The sequence below is a fragment of the Anabrus simplex genome, chromosome 9, assembly GCF_040414725.1.
Source record: "Anabrus simplex isolate iqAnaSimp1 chromosome 9, ASM4041472v1, whole genome shotgun sequence".
Taxonomy (NCBI): domain Eukaryota; kingdom Metazoa; phylum Arthropoda; class Insecta; order Orthoptera; family Tettigoniidae; genus Anabrus; species Anabrus simplex.
In genome coordinates, this window is record NC_090273.1 from 134,004,258 (window position 1) to 134,022,208 (window position 17,951).

Consider the following 17,951-nt stretch of genomic DNA (forward strand, 5'->3'; position numbering starts at 1 on the left):
AGTTCACGTTCTATCTATTCGCTTTCATTGCCTATTTATTTCCTTGATTCCTTCCCTTAAAAATTGTTACTCTCTCCCTTTCCCTTATTATTTTTGACATATTTTTTCACTGTTTTTCTTTTGTTCTTTAAATTTGTGCGTCTTTTTTCACTATGTTTCCTTCATCATGGCACATATTTTCTTACTGCCTTTCTTCGATGCTTCCTTGTTTCCGTGTTCCTTCTTGTTTCTTTCTTTCTTTCTTCCTAACATTTTCTTCTTTAAAGCCGACATCCTTCTGGAGCTCTCATGTCTATATCTTAACTTCCTATCTTCTGTCTTTCCTATAACATTTGTATTAACTTACTTGACGGCTAACTCGATCCACCTAAGGAACAATCCTGAAGTAGACTTCCCTGAGTACAGCGGCTGTCACCAAGTCACTGAGTTGGCCCTGTCTACATTCCTTTCCAGGTATGTCCTTTGTCACGCAGGTTAAATTCTCCTCAGGTGAAATGTCAAGAGATCGCATGTAGAATGGGTTGCATATTGCAGGCTCAGGTAAGAGCTTATCACGCGTGCGAATATTTGCAAGATCTCTTTAAACTGGCGGTCAATATTTGCAAGACGCGCGAAGCATTACTCACTCACTTCTCTGTTCATTAATTAGGTACTTGAGCGACTCCTGACAGTGGACTTGATGGTATTCGCCGGTGATTTATCGTTCTCTCCTGATAATTAGTCCCCAAGAACCCTCGCTCTGTCACAGAGGGTTCATCCACCGAGGGATGAGATCAGATTTAAAATCCCTGTTCGTGCTCCTCTGATATCAGAAGGTGGTGTCAGAGCTACATACGGTGTGTGCTCCACTACAGTGTGATAAGTCACTTCTACCCTCCAACAATCCCTCAATGGGGTTATTGGTATCGGTTTGAAGCCCGGAAGAGATTGTAGGATTCTTTATGAACGAGCAAAAGTCATTCGGTACTCCATGTCGTACGATGTCATCATTTCAAAGAATGACATATTAATTTGGTGTTGACAGGACAAAATCAATTAAATGTCGGTACACACTGAAAGACTGACAATAACTGCTGCAAGATGGAGTAGGCTACTGGAAATCCAGGGAGTCTGACAACTGGTCTTCTAAATCGCCGAAACGATATGTAATAATAATAATAATAATAATAATAATAATAATAATAATAATAATAATATTAATAATAATAATAATTAATAATAATAATAATAATAATAATAATAATAATAATAATAATAATAATAATAATAAACAGAAGCACTTTGTGCATCTGAAATTATTAGCCTATCATTGGTAAAACATGTCTAATAAAATGATCGAAAAACAATATCCTCAAGAAAATCTTGACTTTGGATGAAAAAGAAATCACGTGAAATCTATTAAGCTACAGAAAAATTTGCAGATACAATCGGAAAACGGCGATTACAATTTTATTCTCACTTACATAGGCTATTTATTTTCTTTTGCTGTTTGTTCGGAGCATCGACCTACGAAGATCTTTTGCCCTAAAAAGAGAATTGAGCCAACGGCACGTGGTGTTCCCAAGCGGTCACCCATCCAACTACTGACCACGCCCAATGTTGCTTAACTGCGGTGATCGGACGAGAACCGGCTAACAAAGGAAATGTTAAATTTAGCGTTACCAATGAAAAATCACAATAATTGGCTAAAAAATCAGTGAAGACCTAAATGAAATTGGCATTAAAGAAGAAACCATTTAAGATAGAATGAAATTCAGAGCCTTGATTGAAAAACAGGTCCGCCTCTGTGGTGTAGTGGTTAGCGTGATTAGCTGCCACCCCCGGAGGCCCGGGTTCGATTCCCGGCTCTGCCACGAAATTTGAAAAGTGGTACGAGGGTTGGAACGGGGTCCATTCAGCCTCGGGAGGTCAACTGAGTAGAGGTGGGTTCGATTCCCACCTCAGCCATCCTGGAAGTGGTTTTCCGTGGTTTCTCACTTCTCCTCCAGGCGAATGCCGGGATGGTACCTAACATAAGGCCACGGCCGCTTCCTTCCCTCTTCCTTCGCTATCCCTTCCAATCTTCCCATCCCTCCACAAGGCCCCTGTTCAGCATAGCAGGTGAGGCCGCCTGGGCGAGGTACTGGTCATTCTCCCCAGCTGTATCCCCGACCAAGAGTCTGAAGCTCCAGGACACTGCCCTTGAGGCGGTAGAGGTGGAATCCCTCGCTGTGTCCGAGGGAAAAGCCGACCCTGGAGGGTAAACAGATGATGATGATGATGATGATTCAAAACCAGAAATTTTCTATAAAGCCACCTGGCCAAATAAAGAATGGACTGAACAACGTAAAAAGGAACACAGCGAGAGGATGAAGAGATATTGGGAAGAAAAAACAAAAATGTGATAATAAGTTCAAACGCGCTTCTTAGTTGGGCATAACGTATCAAGAAGAAGAAGAAGAAGCCGAAGCCACATATTCGTGGAAAAAGGTAAAATGCCTGCTGGAATACGGAAAAACGGAAAGAACACCACAGCAAATTAGTGAAGAGATTTTGGGAGGAGAACAAGTTGAAGAGGCAGAGACTAACAAGTTAAAACGCGTCCTTTTATTGGGCATAAAAAGAAAGAAGCAATGAAACAAATACATAAATCAATAAATCAATAAATAAATAAATAAATAAATAAATAAATAAATAAATAAATAAATAAATAAATAAAGAAAAATACCAAAAGATTTTGTTTTGTATTTTTAGAATCTCTTTTGCGCACAACCACTTGCTCGGTGAAAGTTAAATTTCTGAGAGAATTAAAGAACTGGTGTCCGACAAAGAATTATCCCCACTGCAATCCAGATGCGGAAGTAAGAAACTAAATATTAGTGGACTTCTTAAGAACAAAATTCACCTGAATACTTAATTTTTGCAGGTGACCTTGAAATCCCATCCAACAACAGACAAGCTGCAATACAGTCCATTAAAAAAACTTCACGAAATAGCGGCAAAAAGAAGCAGTACTGTATATGGAAGGAACTAAATCAAGATTCGAGAATCAATCATTAATCAACAAATTCCTAAGTATATTACACGTATAAATTAAAGTGCCCCCGCGAAATTACTCAACGAGTCGGGATAAATCAGGACATAAACAAGGAAAGAATATCAACGAGCGTACAAAATCACATACAGATACAACAAAACATCTGTATCACTTCTTTCTTTCTTTCTTTCTTTCTTTCTTTCTTTCTTTCTTTCTTTCTTTCTTTCTTTCTTTCTTAATCTGTTTACCCTCCAGGGTCGGTTTTTCCCTCGGACCCAGCGAGGGATCCCACCTCTACCACCTCAAGGGCAGTATCCTGGAGCTTCAGACTTCGGATCAGGGGATACAACAGGGGAGAATGACCAGTACCTCGCCCAAGCAGCCTCACCTGCTATGCTGAACAGGGCCCTTGTGGATGGATGGGAAGATTGGATGGGGCAGGCCAGAAAGAGGGAAGGAAGCGGCCGTGGCCTTAAGTTAGGTACCATCCCGGCATTTGCCTGGAGGAGAAGTGGGAAACCACGGAAAACCAGTTCGAGGATGGCTGAGGTGGGAATCTAATCCACCTCTACTCAGTTGACCTCCCGAGGCTGAGTGGACCCCGTTCCTATCGCTTCCAATTCTCCCACGCCTCCACCGTGTCCTTGTTCAGCACAGCATGTGAGGCCGCTTGAGCGAGGTGCTGGTCGCCCTACCCAGTTGTATCCCCGACCCAAAGTCTAATGTTCTAGGACACTGTCCTTCAGGCGGCAGACGTAGGATCCCTCGTCGACTCCGAAGGAAATGTCAACCCTGCACGGTAGACAGATTAAGAAAGAAATAATAATAAAGCAAAATCACCTCCGTGGGGGCTACGAAGGCCCATGGAGGGGTGGAAGGTAAAGGCTTCCATTATCTGAAAGCTCGGCACTTGATGGGGTAGAGTGGTTAGCTTTACGCCCGGCCACCTTTGCCCCCAGGTATTAACCTGGTACTCATTTTTGGTGTAGGCTTAGTGAACCTCAGGACCATGTACACCTCGGAAAGTGGCAATCTCGTTTCTTGAACTTTTCGACTTCATGACGGGAAATCGATCCGGGTGAACCGAGCACGCCTTTACCTCCTCGGACAGGCAGATTCTAATAATAATAATAATAATAAATCAGATTAATAAAGCTCATAAAGATGACGGTATCTTCCTTGGAATGTCCAGAATTTCAGAAGGAATTAAGTAATTTAACTGGAAGCAATATGAGAATCAATTAGCAAATACAAGTAACGATGAGCTGGAAGTTTTGCTCCTCAGTGCTGACAGTAGAGATGATAGTCTCAATCAGACGTTTCCGAAGCTCGATTCTAGTTCAAGATTCGCACCACCGAGCGTACCGAGAGACGAAAACAGATTAAAGGGAGGGTTTCATCAATCACTGAGAACCGTGAGGCCGCATAAGTTACGCACCCCGAGCGTGGCGAGGAGGGTAGTGTGAGCCTCCACTGCCCTCTCACGTCGGAGGGTTCAGCAGCAGCTCCGGAGGTATCTGCGACAAGATGACACCGCATTTCAACCCTCATGGTTAATTATAGACGATCATAATTCAGAGTGGAGACAAAGATTTATAATACGCGATTCAAGCAGAGGTTAAAGTGATATGCGCTCTCCAGAGAGCAGAACAGAACTGGTGGAAAATAATAATAATAATAATAATAATAATAATAATAATAATAATCGATATATTTAATTTTTATTTTGATAGTTCCAGGAAAAAATTACCATTTATAATGTTATTTATTATTAGACACGTATTGCAGATGACGTGGCGTTAATTACTGACTCACTGGATAATGCTCAACAACAAATCAGAGAATTACAAAAACAAGCAGCTAAAATAGGACTACAAATATTATTTGAAAAAACAAACTTCATGACAAACATCAGTGATACCCCGCAAAATATGACAATTCACGACAACACAATATGTAAAACAAATTTCTTTAAATAGTTAGGATAGTGGATAACGAATGACACAAAAGAAATAACAGCTATAGAAATTACAGTGCACAAAACGGAATGGATGTTTCACATGACAAAAATGCACTTAACAAAAAATCCTTATCCTGGAACACAAAACTGAAACACTACCAAACGGTAGTCAGACCTGAAAATTTTTATGCGGCAGAAACACTTAAACTAACCAGAACTGGAGATCTCGAAAAACTAGAGAAGGTTGAAAGAAAAAATTTTTGAGAAAAATAAGACTACAATTTCTTGGATACGTGTACAGAATGGATGACTAACCAAGCGCATCTTAAACCTTCAGAATAGTTACAAATCTAAACACAAATGGTTCAATGAAATTGAGAAAGACATGAAAAATGCTGGAATTAAAACAGGTGCAATCAAACACAGAACACTTTTTAGAGAAGCCGTTCAAAAGGCAGCGTTTCAGGAGCGGAAGAAACCAACCACTAGAAGAAAGTGGACTCAAAAAAAAAAAAAAAAGAAAAAAAAATGAACACAATGATAAGTAACCAAAGTTGATTCATCGTACCCTCCAAATGGGTTATTCGAAAAAAGAAGAAGACACGTATTAAATACGAAAATTATGACCAAATATGCTTTTGCTCTCGATTTCTTAAAATATCCTACAGAAAATATCAGTGTTTTTGTGTTCACAATTACAGGAATTTTGTTCTCAATAAGTATAATGTAGGTCCTATTATCATTCATGTTTCAAAGACAAGAAAACAAATTCTTAAATCCTTTCCTTTAAGAGAATATGTCTTAGAGCTGGAGTTCATCGGAAAATTTGTGTTAAGAAATAGTTCCATGTAACAGATTGTGTAAAGCTATGTTACCTAGCAACAGTACCCTGAGGGCTGCACAGGCCCTGGACCTCTCCATCAATACTTCACATCACAACCTGTACGGTTGCTAGGTAACATAGCGTTACACATTTTATTGAAATACATATTTATGAACATCTGACTTCCGCGAAGGGAAAGTTGCTTTGATTGTATGTATTAAAATAAATATACCGATTCAGTGGTTGATAGGCCTGATTCATCCCCCACACCCTCTGCCCTACAGATGAGTGCACTTTGCTGAAGACTCCTGCAACAAGGTAACGTTTCTCCTGAGGTCTGGATGTTTTTACTGGTTTACCAGTGGGATTGCTTCCCTTCCTTCTTTCTTCTCTCCTTCTGAGTTATGTTCTCATGTATATGAGACACACCGTCTTCTAGAACACCATCGTAATTATATGATGGAGATGACAGCTTTTATGGAAACCAAACCTTTTTGTTGCCGTTGTAGAGAACACAATGGGGAGGGTGTCGTATATCACGGAACACGTAGCATTCTAATACAGGTTCTTTTGAGAGGATTCCCGATCGTCTCTAATGGTCGTTACCGAGAATTAATTATCATTCTCCTTTTATTAGTAATTTCCCTCCACTTCGCGTTCAGAAAGGAACGATAACAATAAGACGTTCACTTTGGTCGTAAACTATTAGCATTTATTCTACAATGATAATATTCATTTCTGGTCTCTTTGTCTGTTTACTGGGGCCAGCAAATGAGGCGGGCATGGCCTGTTTTTAAGGTCGGATGTCCTTCCTAACACAACACCTTCCGTTCAAGGGTCTCGGGTTCGACTCCCGGCCGGGACGGACATTTCAATCTTTATTGGTTCTGACGGGTGTGTGTGTGTGTGTGCCGCCTTCACCATTAGAAATCATCATAGTTAGGGCACAATTCTGACAAATGTGCAGGTCGCCTATCAGGCGTCAACTCGAAAGATTTACACCTGGTCTCTCCGCTGGGCCAGACACCGTTATTTATTTAGAGAATAGGTTCGTAGTGTCTTGAGACGAAACTAGAATGAAACAGATAATTTCTTCCATATTCCTTCCAGTTCAAGTTTACGCTGAATAATGAAGATTCGAAACCAGGAAGTGAAATGTCAATATTGGACTGCCTTATCCTTGGAAAAATAAAAACGCACATGGCTTTCATTGCCGAGAGTGTCCGAGGATATGTTCGGCTCGCCAGGTGCAGGTCTTTTGATTTGACGCCACGTCGTGTTAAGGATGAATGATGATGAAGATGACGCATACACCCAGGCCCCGTGCCAGCGGAATTAACCAATGATGGTTAAATTTCCCGACCCTGCCAGGAATAAAACTGGGGACCCCTGTGACCAAAGGCCAGCACCCTAACCATTTAGCTATGGAGCCGGATTTATCCTTGGAGGATTCATAGTTCCGAAAGTATTTTGTATCTGATAACTTCAATGTAAATAGTACCTTACTGTGAAGTCTTGTTCTTCCTAAGTTGTGCCTGAGTATGTGTGGTTATTATGTATGTGTATTTTGTTTAAAACAAAAATAAGGTTTTAAATATTTGATTATTTCTTCGCATCTGAGATAAATTACCTGTTAATGGGATGTTTTCCAAATCACTAGTACATCTCCTGTCTCAGCAGGGGGCCTTGTTACAAAGGCCTCCTCCTGCGCGGCGGCTTCAGAAGGCCATGCTTGCTATACACACAAACAACTGTGTTACTAATTGTTGCGATCCAACCTGCGTGAAGACATCGGTTTGTTCGGACCTAGCAGCGGAGAATATTGAACTGTGAATTCGTAACGACTTTTCTCATGAGGGGATGCGTAGTGACATGAAGTGCAAGAGAACCAGCCCAGGTAATTCAAACACTAATACCCCCCTCTCATGGGCTTGCGGACAAACTACGCGCGACTCCAAAATACCTGGTGCTCTTATCTGAGGCAACGTAAGAATCTGCATTATGAAATTTAATCCGCCACAGCTAAAACGCATTAAGTCAAAATTGCACATTGTTTAAGCATTCTGTATTCTGAACTATTGAAGCGAGGGCCTTCGAATGGCATAAGGAAGATTTAAGCCATGCCAGAAACCACTGCTACGTGTAGCGCGATCGGTGGAGGAAAGCACCGAGTCAATCACTTGCTGCCTTACAACGCCGTATTCCTTACTTAATTGCGCCACTGCAAACTTGCCGCGTAGTGCAATATTTCGCTGTATTTCCTGGTTGTTCATTGTTTCTTTAGATAACCCGATAATGTGAAATGTCCATTACATTCTGTATCCCAAAAGTACACTCATATTCATAAAAAAACAGAACACGTTGAATGACTAGAGATAGGAAGTTCACATTCATAGCACATGTTCATTAATATGTTCTGAAGAACTCATTAGCATTTCAGTCACCTAGGTTCAGCATGTGTCCTGTTGCCGAGTATGCACTGGGTCCTCCATGGGCACTGATAACTTGTTCCATGCGTGATGGCATCGACGCGTATAAGGCACGAATAGCGCCCTTGGGTATAGCCATCCATGCTGCATTCAGCTCGATCCAAAGTTCATCTTTGGTGGTTGACACTGGGTCACAGCGCCGCAACCGTCGTTTCACCAAATCCCACACATTTTCGATTGGCGATAAGTCCGGTGATCGGGTGGGCCAGGGCAACAGTCTGACAACAACAAAGTACGTGTTCGTGCAGCAACATTTGATCGTGCATTTTCCTGATGAAATATGGCGTCTGGGGTGTCGTGCTGCAAGGGTACCTATGGCTACGGGTCGCAGGATGCCATTCACGTAGGTCAAACTGGTCACATTGCCCTGGACACGCATCAACTGTGGTTTGTGGTTGTACCCAATAGCACCCCACACTATAAGGCCTTGAGTTGGCGCTGTATATCTTGTGCGAATGCAGTCAGTGCGATGCCTCTCCCCCAGTCTGCAGCGAACCAAAATGCGGCCATCATTTTCAAACAAACAGAACCTGTATTCGTCCCAAAACACTATCTGATGTCATTCCTGTCCCAAGTGACGTCGTTTCATACACCATTGTGGTCTAGCATATTTATGTACATTAGTCAAAGGTAGGCGGAGAAGAGAACGACGCGCCGATAACACAGACCGTAATAAACTGCGATGGACTGTCACTTCTGATAGCGTACGATGTGTCACGCTGTTCCACTGCTGCACCAGAGCCGAGGAGGACGCAAATATGACCTGCAATGTCATTCGGATGAGGTGTCAAATCTTCTCGGGGGTGGTCTGCGTGGTGCGACCTGACCCATCTCGTCGTGTTCTACGGCCTTCTGTGAACCATTCTGTACACACCCTTTGCACTGCCGGCACACTTCGTCCCATACGAAGAGCAATTTACCAGATGGATGCATCACGTTCTCTCATACCAATAATGCGCCCTCTTTATAACTCACTTATTTGACGGTACGGTTCTCGCACACGTCTGCGAGGCATCCTCCACGTCTGGTCAAGTCACACTGACCCATTACATTCAGTTTATAGCGACAAAGAGAGCCGCAGGCACATTTTATCAGTCGGCGGTGGTGCGCCGAGATATCGATGTGGACTTCTAATCTAAGGGCCGACATGGTTCAAATGCTAATCATTTCTTCAGAACATACTAATGCGCATGTCCTATGAATATGAACTTCCTACCTCTAGTCTTTCAAAGTGTTCTTGTTTTTATGAACATGGGTGTAAAAGACAAGACAATCTTCACAAGAGAAACATAAGATGCTATCAGAAAATTCTTACCTTGCACAAACTACTAGGGGCTGCCTGGCCGAGGCGGTAAAGGCGTGCTCGGTTCGCCCGGATGGACGTGGGTTCGAATCCCCGCCAGGAAGTCGTAAAATTTAAGAATCGAAATTTCCACTTCCGGAGGTGCATATGGCCCTGAGGTTTACTCTGCCTACACCAAAAATGAGTTAATTCCAGGAGGCAAAGGTGGCCGGGCGTAGAGCTAACCACTCTACCCCCATCACGTGCCGAGGTTAACAATGGTGGAAGCCTTTACCTTCCACTCCTCCAAGCGCCTTCATAGCCTGCACGGAGATTTGCTTTGCAAAAACTACAGTGGGAGAAACATTAATGAGAATAAAACTCAACATAAGTGCCAAATACTGCAAATAAAAGTAGTCCTTGTAATGTTCGATGTCATGAATTTGGTGTTTTTTTTTTATATTACAAACAAACAAACCCCATGGCACTACAGCCTTTGAAGAGCCTTGGCCTACAAAGCGACCGCTGCTCAGCCCGAAGGCCTGCAGATTACGAGGTGCCGTGTGGTTTTTTAATATTACAAATACCACAAATAACAACGCACTGCAAATATCACATTTACGCTGATGATGTACAAATTTACCTCCACACATCTCCAGATCAAATATTTTCGGCCATAGAAAAATCAATCAGGATTTAACATGGTTTTCTTCTTGGTCTTTGAGATGTGTTCTTAAGTTAAACCCGGAAGAAACGCAAGCCATCATCTTTGGATAACTGAAATTACTTTCGAAGTTCGATCGACCAGAGATTCCATCTATAATGTTATGTAACACTAACATCCATTCATGTCATCAGTAAAAGTCCTATGCGTTACTTTCGACGCTGACATGTCATGGAAAACGCAAATTACGAACATCAACCAGAAAACATTCTCAGCATTGCATATGTTGGGCGGGCATGTGTACTTATTTCCTGAAAAACTCAATAAATGTTGATAGGAATTCAGGTTTTCCTCATTTCGACTACTGTGATGTCATTTACTGAGCAGATTGCAACGTGGTCAAAATGCATGTGTGATATACGTCTGTGTCTTACGGTACTAGGACCATGTAACTCCTTAATATAACCATCTATCTCAGCCCCGACTAGAAATACGTTGCACTGTGCATACGCTATGCCATCTTCATAAAATCATAACATTCTTCGAATCCATTTTACCTTACTTTGTATTTCAAATACCTATCATAATATCGCAGTCTTAAGACTAGATCTACTAATAATTCCATCCTTGCTTAACCTATACATGGAATTGCCATTTTCGATCATTCATCACAGTAGTTGCCTGCCGTGAGTGGTACCTCCTTCCCGAAGGTATCAGCGGGTAAAGCGCTATTCACACTTTCAAAGAAGCAATTTGGACACATTTTTGACACTATTATGGATCACGTTACTGCTGCTACTCATAACCATTCTATTGTCATTGATGCATTGGTAGATGATTAGTTAAACATTCTTAACCCTTTTATTTTTCAAATGTTATTACATTATATGCACTACTTCTTTTACATTTAGGATATTAGTTTTAAAGATTTTTCCTTTTATTATATTGAATTTATTTCAACTTGATTTTATTTTATCACTCACTATTTTTGTTTTATTATTAATTTAATTTGAATTTAATCTAATTAGTGTACAGTAATACAATCTAATATATGTATATTTTAGTTCCTAGTTAGATGGAAGAGAAGGCCTAAAGGCCTTATTCCTTCCAGGTAAAATAAAACATCACCACATCTTTAGACAAAATACCATGTGAAATATTCATTATGGACGGCTTTATGCCATATTAAGCTGACCACGGAGTTGGAAAGCAGTGAGTCACTTTTTAAAAACTTATTTTGAAACTTCTTTATTAAATCAAAATTGGCCTTCCGCTAACACAAACGTAGCTGCTTCATGGTACAGAACATCAATATAGTGATTTTATTATATTCCGTTTGAGTAATGACTTTTTCCTCTCTTCTGAAAAATTGTGAAAACTAACTTAATGCTTTTCAGCTGCGGCCGATTCAATTGTGTTCTTCACTCGCTGCTGGCGTCTAGTGTCACTGTAATTCTTTCACAAAGTGAACAAATAATTTAGTAATATTTTTTTTCCAAATTGATATTATCGACCAAATAGTGAATATCTTGAATATTCATATAGGATTGGGAAAAAAAATGAAATGTCGTGTGGCTTTATGTTGCCGGGAGTGTATGAGGAAAAGGTCGGCTCGCTATATGCAGATCTTTTGATTTGACACCTATAGGCGACCTGCGCGTCGTGATGAGGATGAAATGATGATGAAGACATCACATACATCTAGCCCCGGGGCTAGCGGAAGTAACCAATTATGGTTAAAATTCCCGTCCCTGCCGGGTATCGCACCCGGGACCGCTGTGACTAAAGTTCAGCACACTAACCATTTACTGTAGGCCTGGAGTCTGACGCGTGAATTGGAATTAGATCATAACTACATAGGGGTACAAATAAATATTCTCACAAGAAAATGTAATGAAGTAAACATGTTAAATCATTCTTTCTTTAACAAATGTCTTTAGAGGAAACCATGGAAAACTCTGTTCAGAACTACTGATTGTGGAGTTTGAACTCACACACCTCCCGAATGCAAACTTACAAGCATCCAACTCGCTCGGTGGATTTAAAAGTTAACATCATCAAGAATCGGTTTAAGTCACATTCGCTATCCTACAAAAGCTCGCTTTCCTCGGGTGTGCTTGCATCTAACAGTTCCGGCGTTCGGAAATGGACTGCAGATAACCGCAGAGCGGACCTCCCTGTGTCAGCAGATAAATTCCTCATATCACGTGACTAATGAATATGACTGCCATAATATAACCTTCCCTTTTCACCTTGACGTGTCGTTTATGTAATTGCTGCGAGATTGAGATTAAAACAGCATAACATGTACAGCACACAGTTGTTATTTCACAATAACTCACCATTTCATTTTCTGTTGAGGTCAACTGCACCTAGCGAGTACAGTCTACTGCAGTTCTTAGGCAACTGTGTGTCAGCAATGAGGTTTCGCTACAATGGGCCATGATACACGGAGGTTTGTAATGTCATTTCAATCTGTACGAATAGGGAGAGAGTGGTTAGCTGTATACTGTTAGCTAACAGTTTGATTAAACGTATCAGCCTAAGTCGTGGTGGCGAGGACGCGGTTCAGGGTGTATCCCGTTACTTCTTAAAACACATTCAAAACATCGTGCTACATTCTGAAAGTGACAATACCATCCCAAAACTTCTGTTGGTTTCATAACTGACATTGGTGAAGGCTTAGAAGTCAGCGGAATGCTAAAGAAAGTACATCCCATGCTCACATGAAATCTGTTTCAAAACACATATTTTGGTTGGCCTGACCACCAACTCTACATTAATTCTGTTTTAAAACTTATGGTGAGATAATGCATCCAAACCACCCACTGTGGCCAGCCTATTAAAGTGATTTCTTTTTTAGGAAAGTGGGAATCATGGACAGAAGTGTATTACTTCAGAAAGAAGCAGTTATTTTGATGCATGTATCATTAGTTGGACCTCCACTTTGTGGTTTTAATGGAGAATATTAAGTGCAGAACTGGTTAAAAAGAAGTCGTCTGCAGCTACTGCAGATTATGAACGTTGTCCAGAACCTGCACACAGACCTCACACCCATGCCAAGGAAAGTATCTGGAAATATATTTAATGTATTCTATGCCTGTTGTACGTACATTATAATGTTTCTGCGATGACCACCAAACAAGAGTTTACGAGCCTTACAGGACAGAGGGTGGGACAAAGAAGCCGCGAGGTAGCTTCTTGCTCGTCCCTTAAGTGTGCCGTAAACTCTTGTTTGACGGTCACTGTATACTGTAACACGTTAAGGCTAGAATTCAAATGAAGAGTTAATCAAAAGCGAAGAAATACAATGTGCCAGCTGAGAAAGAGCTAAAACCGTCTCGTCGCTTGTTTATCCCTCTTCAGGCACTAAACCTAGGACTTACATTTCTTGTGTACTGAGCTCGGCTGCGTAACTCATAGGGTGGAGCCAAAATTGCCTTGTTGGTTGTCTGCTCAGTATTGTATTCCCTACACTCTTCTTCGTGGTTTGTTCAAACTCTTCAAGATTGAATGTTAACTGTTGAACGTAATTTGTTTCTTTTTTCTGTATCGAGTTGTACCTCTACGGACTGTGTGATAACCATGTTAATTTCAGTGTCTATATCTTGTTCTTCTCCCAGTATTTTGTGAGCCTTGCAGCCAGCACCTTCCTGTCCTCTCCGTCTTTTGAGGTTTAACTCCATCTTAAAACCTTGATGCCTCTTTACCATCTGTCTAAATTTGACTCATTAATTTTACATTCTGGGATACGCATCTGTCTCATATCCTTTCCACATTCCTTGACCACCTCGACCTTGTTGGCTTTAGTTTGACGAAATGCCATATTATTTTTTGTTAGTCGGTCATCTCACACCCTGTAATTTTATCCATAGAATAGCAATCCTTTCTTCTCAATCAATGCCGTGGTTAGTTCTGTCTTCCTGAACACCTATTCATTAGATCTCAATCGTACCTGCCTATTGATGCATCTGATACCTAGGATCTTCCGTAATATCCTGTGATCCATTTTTTGAAGTTGAACATAATTATATTGTCTATCATTTCCACTCAAATATTAAGGCCCTGCGAAGAAAACATTGGCATCACAAAGTGGGGCAGATCTGCAATTCGAGGTGTACAACAAATGTAATAGAAGAAATCCAAATACTGAAAGATTATAAATCACACATACGTATCCGGGAAAGTGGACACTGAAGCAATATTTCTTGTAACACGGAAATAAAATAACAAAGTCCGAATTAACCTCATCTGCTATACCTTGAGTGGAAATCATGGATATTCACAATTAAGAAGTGTAACATAATTGGTTTTTTCACGTCACAGCTTAATGCTTGTAATTAAATAGGATCCAGTATAAAGCAAGACCAAAGCTTAGATTAAATTGTATCTGAATATTGCATAAATTTGTTGCAAAATTAATTTTGAACTTTATTTCTGTATCTTCTAATTGCAAGGGCACAGACATTAATGGCACTAAGTTGATATGGCCATAATGAACATAAAAATGTTAGACACGACGTTAATGGACATGACAGTGATGGACAGAAAACTTGCGGACATGGTAGTGATGTACAAAAAATGTAAGGATAGAACTGTGACGTGGACAAAATAGTAAATGGAGATAATAGTAGTGGAGATGTCATCTCCTAACTGTCCGGCTCCATGGCTAAATGGTTAGCGTGCTGGCCTTTGACCACAGGGGTCCCGGGTTCCATTCCCGGCAGGGTCGGGAATTTTAACCATCTATGGTTAATTTCGCTGGCACTAGGACTGGGTGTATGCGTCGTCTTCATCATCATTTCGTCCTCATCACGACGCGCAGGTCGCCTACGGGAGTCAAATCAAAAGACCTGCACCTGGCGAGCCGAACCCGTTCTCGGACACTCCCGGCACGGAAAGCCATACGCCATTTCATTTCATCTCCTAACTATTCAATTCCAATTCCACACGTTTTTATAAACTATGATTCTCTCGCCACTCGGTAAATAACAAGTTCAGTAATGGCTACTCAGACTGTAGTTGTGAATATGTGAAGTAGAATAGAACAACACAACGGAGAGACAGAACAATAATTACAGTATAGCGTGCGTCTCACTTTATCGGTCTAACGATATGGCAGAGTTCGTATTCCCGAACAGTACAAAGAGGGAAATGGTACGTTTCACAGCTGAAATGTCTCCCAAGTTGCATTGTGAGGTTATCACAAATTAGCATACCATTTGGTAATGGAAGTACTCGCCTTTGTATTTCATATCGTCGACGTTGTAAATTCTCTTAAATTAGAAGAATATCCTAGGAATTAGGTCAGAGGAAATGTACGAGCAAAGGAACTCTTCCTTTCCTTTCCGTACTAAATCATACTCTAACAATAATAATCGAACTATAATAATAATAATAATAATAATAATAATAATAATAATAATAATAATAATAATAATCCCGCTGACTCGAGGAGGTGCACAAAGACCTGCGGGTAAATAATATAAGACCAGAGTATATAATGGAGAGGAGTATCTTAAGGAATAAAGTTGCGAGATATAGGGATGATCCAGAGAAAGAATCTGCTAAATCACGGATCATTTCCGCTGAAGAAAACAGAAAGGAGCGTGAGGTTGAAAACCCTTTGGTTACAATATAAACAAAAATGTGAAAGCCTAAGAAAGATGGGCAGGTAACTTGTGTAACCGTAGTCCACAGTTGGCTGTATCGAAGTAAATAAATAAATAATAATAATTTAACTAAACCTACCCCTTACATATTCCCTGATAGGGGGCCAGGGATGAGGTCAGATGAAATTATATGGCTCGTTTTACGGCCGGATGCCCTTCCTGGGGCCAACCTCAGCTGAGAGCTAATGAAAATAAAAAGAATGATGGTGAATGGAATTGGGTAAGGAGAAGGAAGGAACCGGTTGTGGCCTGTGGATAGGAACTATTCCGGCATTTGCCTGGAATAGGAAACCACAGAAAACCATTCTCAGGACAGCCGACAGTGGTGTTTGAACCCACACGTCTCCTGAAGGTAGAGTTTGGCGCAGCTGCGGCCCGTCAATTAGCACAGGCACTCCTCCGCTTGGTGGTAATAATAATTATCACCGCATGGCGCAACAGCCCAGAAGGGCCTTGGCCTACCAAGCGATCGCTGCTCAGCCCAAAGGTCTGCAGATGAACAGGTGTCATGTGGTCAGCACGACATATCGTCTTGGCCCCATTATTCTTGGTTTTCTAGACCGGGGCCACTATCTCACCGCCAGATAGCTCATCAACTGTAATCAGGTAGGAAAAATGGACCTAGATCCAACCAGCGGATCCAGGTAAAAATTCCTAACCTGGCCGAGAATCAAACCTGGTGCCTCCGGATAAGAATTCAGGTATGCTACCACGACACCGCGGGGCCGGCAATAATAATATGGTTTGCAGTGCGGGAAGTGTACGGGGAAATGCTCTCCTCGCCTGGTGTCTATATCTGTATTTGACGGCCATGGGTTAACAATAATAATAATAATAATAATAATAATAATAATAATAATAATAATAATAATAATAATAATAATAATAATATACTCCGAATGCCGTGGTAGAGGTTATGTTAGGAATTAACTAAATGAATGAAATTGTTCGCATAAACCGGCTTCGGTGCTGGGGTCATGTGAGGTGAATGGGAAAGGATAGGTTAAGACATGGAGAGTAAGAAACGTAGAGAAAGACCAAGGGGACGATAGTTAGAGCAGTTCTTAACGACTTAATGATAAGAGTTGCGGAACTAAACGACGCCAATGAGCTACTTGCAAATAGTGCGTTGTGGAGGCTGTTAGTTAATTTATACAGGTCTGTTGAGTGAATACTGAAAGGCATAACACTCCATAATGAAGATGCATGCATGTGTAATAATAAACCGAAGGAGAAGAATTTTAATGTGAAAATTTAGCATGGCGTTGTTTGTCCTGTGCCGACGCCTTTGCCTTAGTGTAAAACTGCGCTGAAACTTGCAATCTAATATCCTGATACCTGAAACGGATGCCATGAGTATGGTACGAAAATGAGCTTTTCGAAGTGATGTCACTTAAAGAGGATTGAAAATGTCAAGTGGGGAATTCAAAACTGGAACATGTGGACCAGTTTAGATGGATCGATCCACGTACAGCAAAGTGATCAAAAGCAATCAGCAGGAAAGAAGTGAGCTCCTCAAATAGAGTATCCCCACTTCTTTCCATTTAGCGAGCTTGCATTCGCGAGATAGTTGGATCGAACCCTACTGTCGACAGCCCCGAACATGGTTTTCAGTGGTTTCCCATCTCCATCCCAGGTAAATGTTGGTCTGTACATTAATTAAGGCCACGGTAACTTCCTTCCCGCTCCTAGCTCTTTTCCCTCTCTTCATCGCCATATGACCTATATAGCCTTTTCCTCAGCATATTAATGTAGGTTAAGCCTAATTTTACGGCAGGGTGCCCTTATGTGGAGCAATGCTATCAATTCTACTCTGGTGGTTGGTAGCAAATTAAGAATCCCCCGAGGCAGAGGAAAAAACAAAACGCAGTTAAAATCAAGAATCGAACCCAGGCTCCTACTAAAATGAGGCGACGACGATGACCATTCAACCAAGGAGTTGGTTGCCTACATGGTTCTGTTTTCAATTATATTTTGTTGAAAGGGATTCATCATGAGTGTAGTCAACACATAAGCAACAGACGTGAAATTTATGAGACTTATTG

The 17,951-nt window shown here is 41.1% G+C and overlaps 1 protein-coding gene across 1 annotated transcript in view; it reads right to left on the reverse strand.

Moving 5' to 3' along the window:
- The window catches only part of dac (dachshund), a 1,035,159-nt gene that overhangs the window by 519,516 nt on the left and 497,692 nt on the right, over positions 1-17,951 (reverse strand). The window lies entirely within an intron of this gene.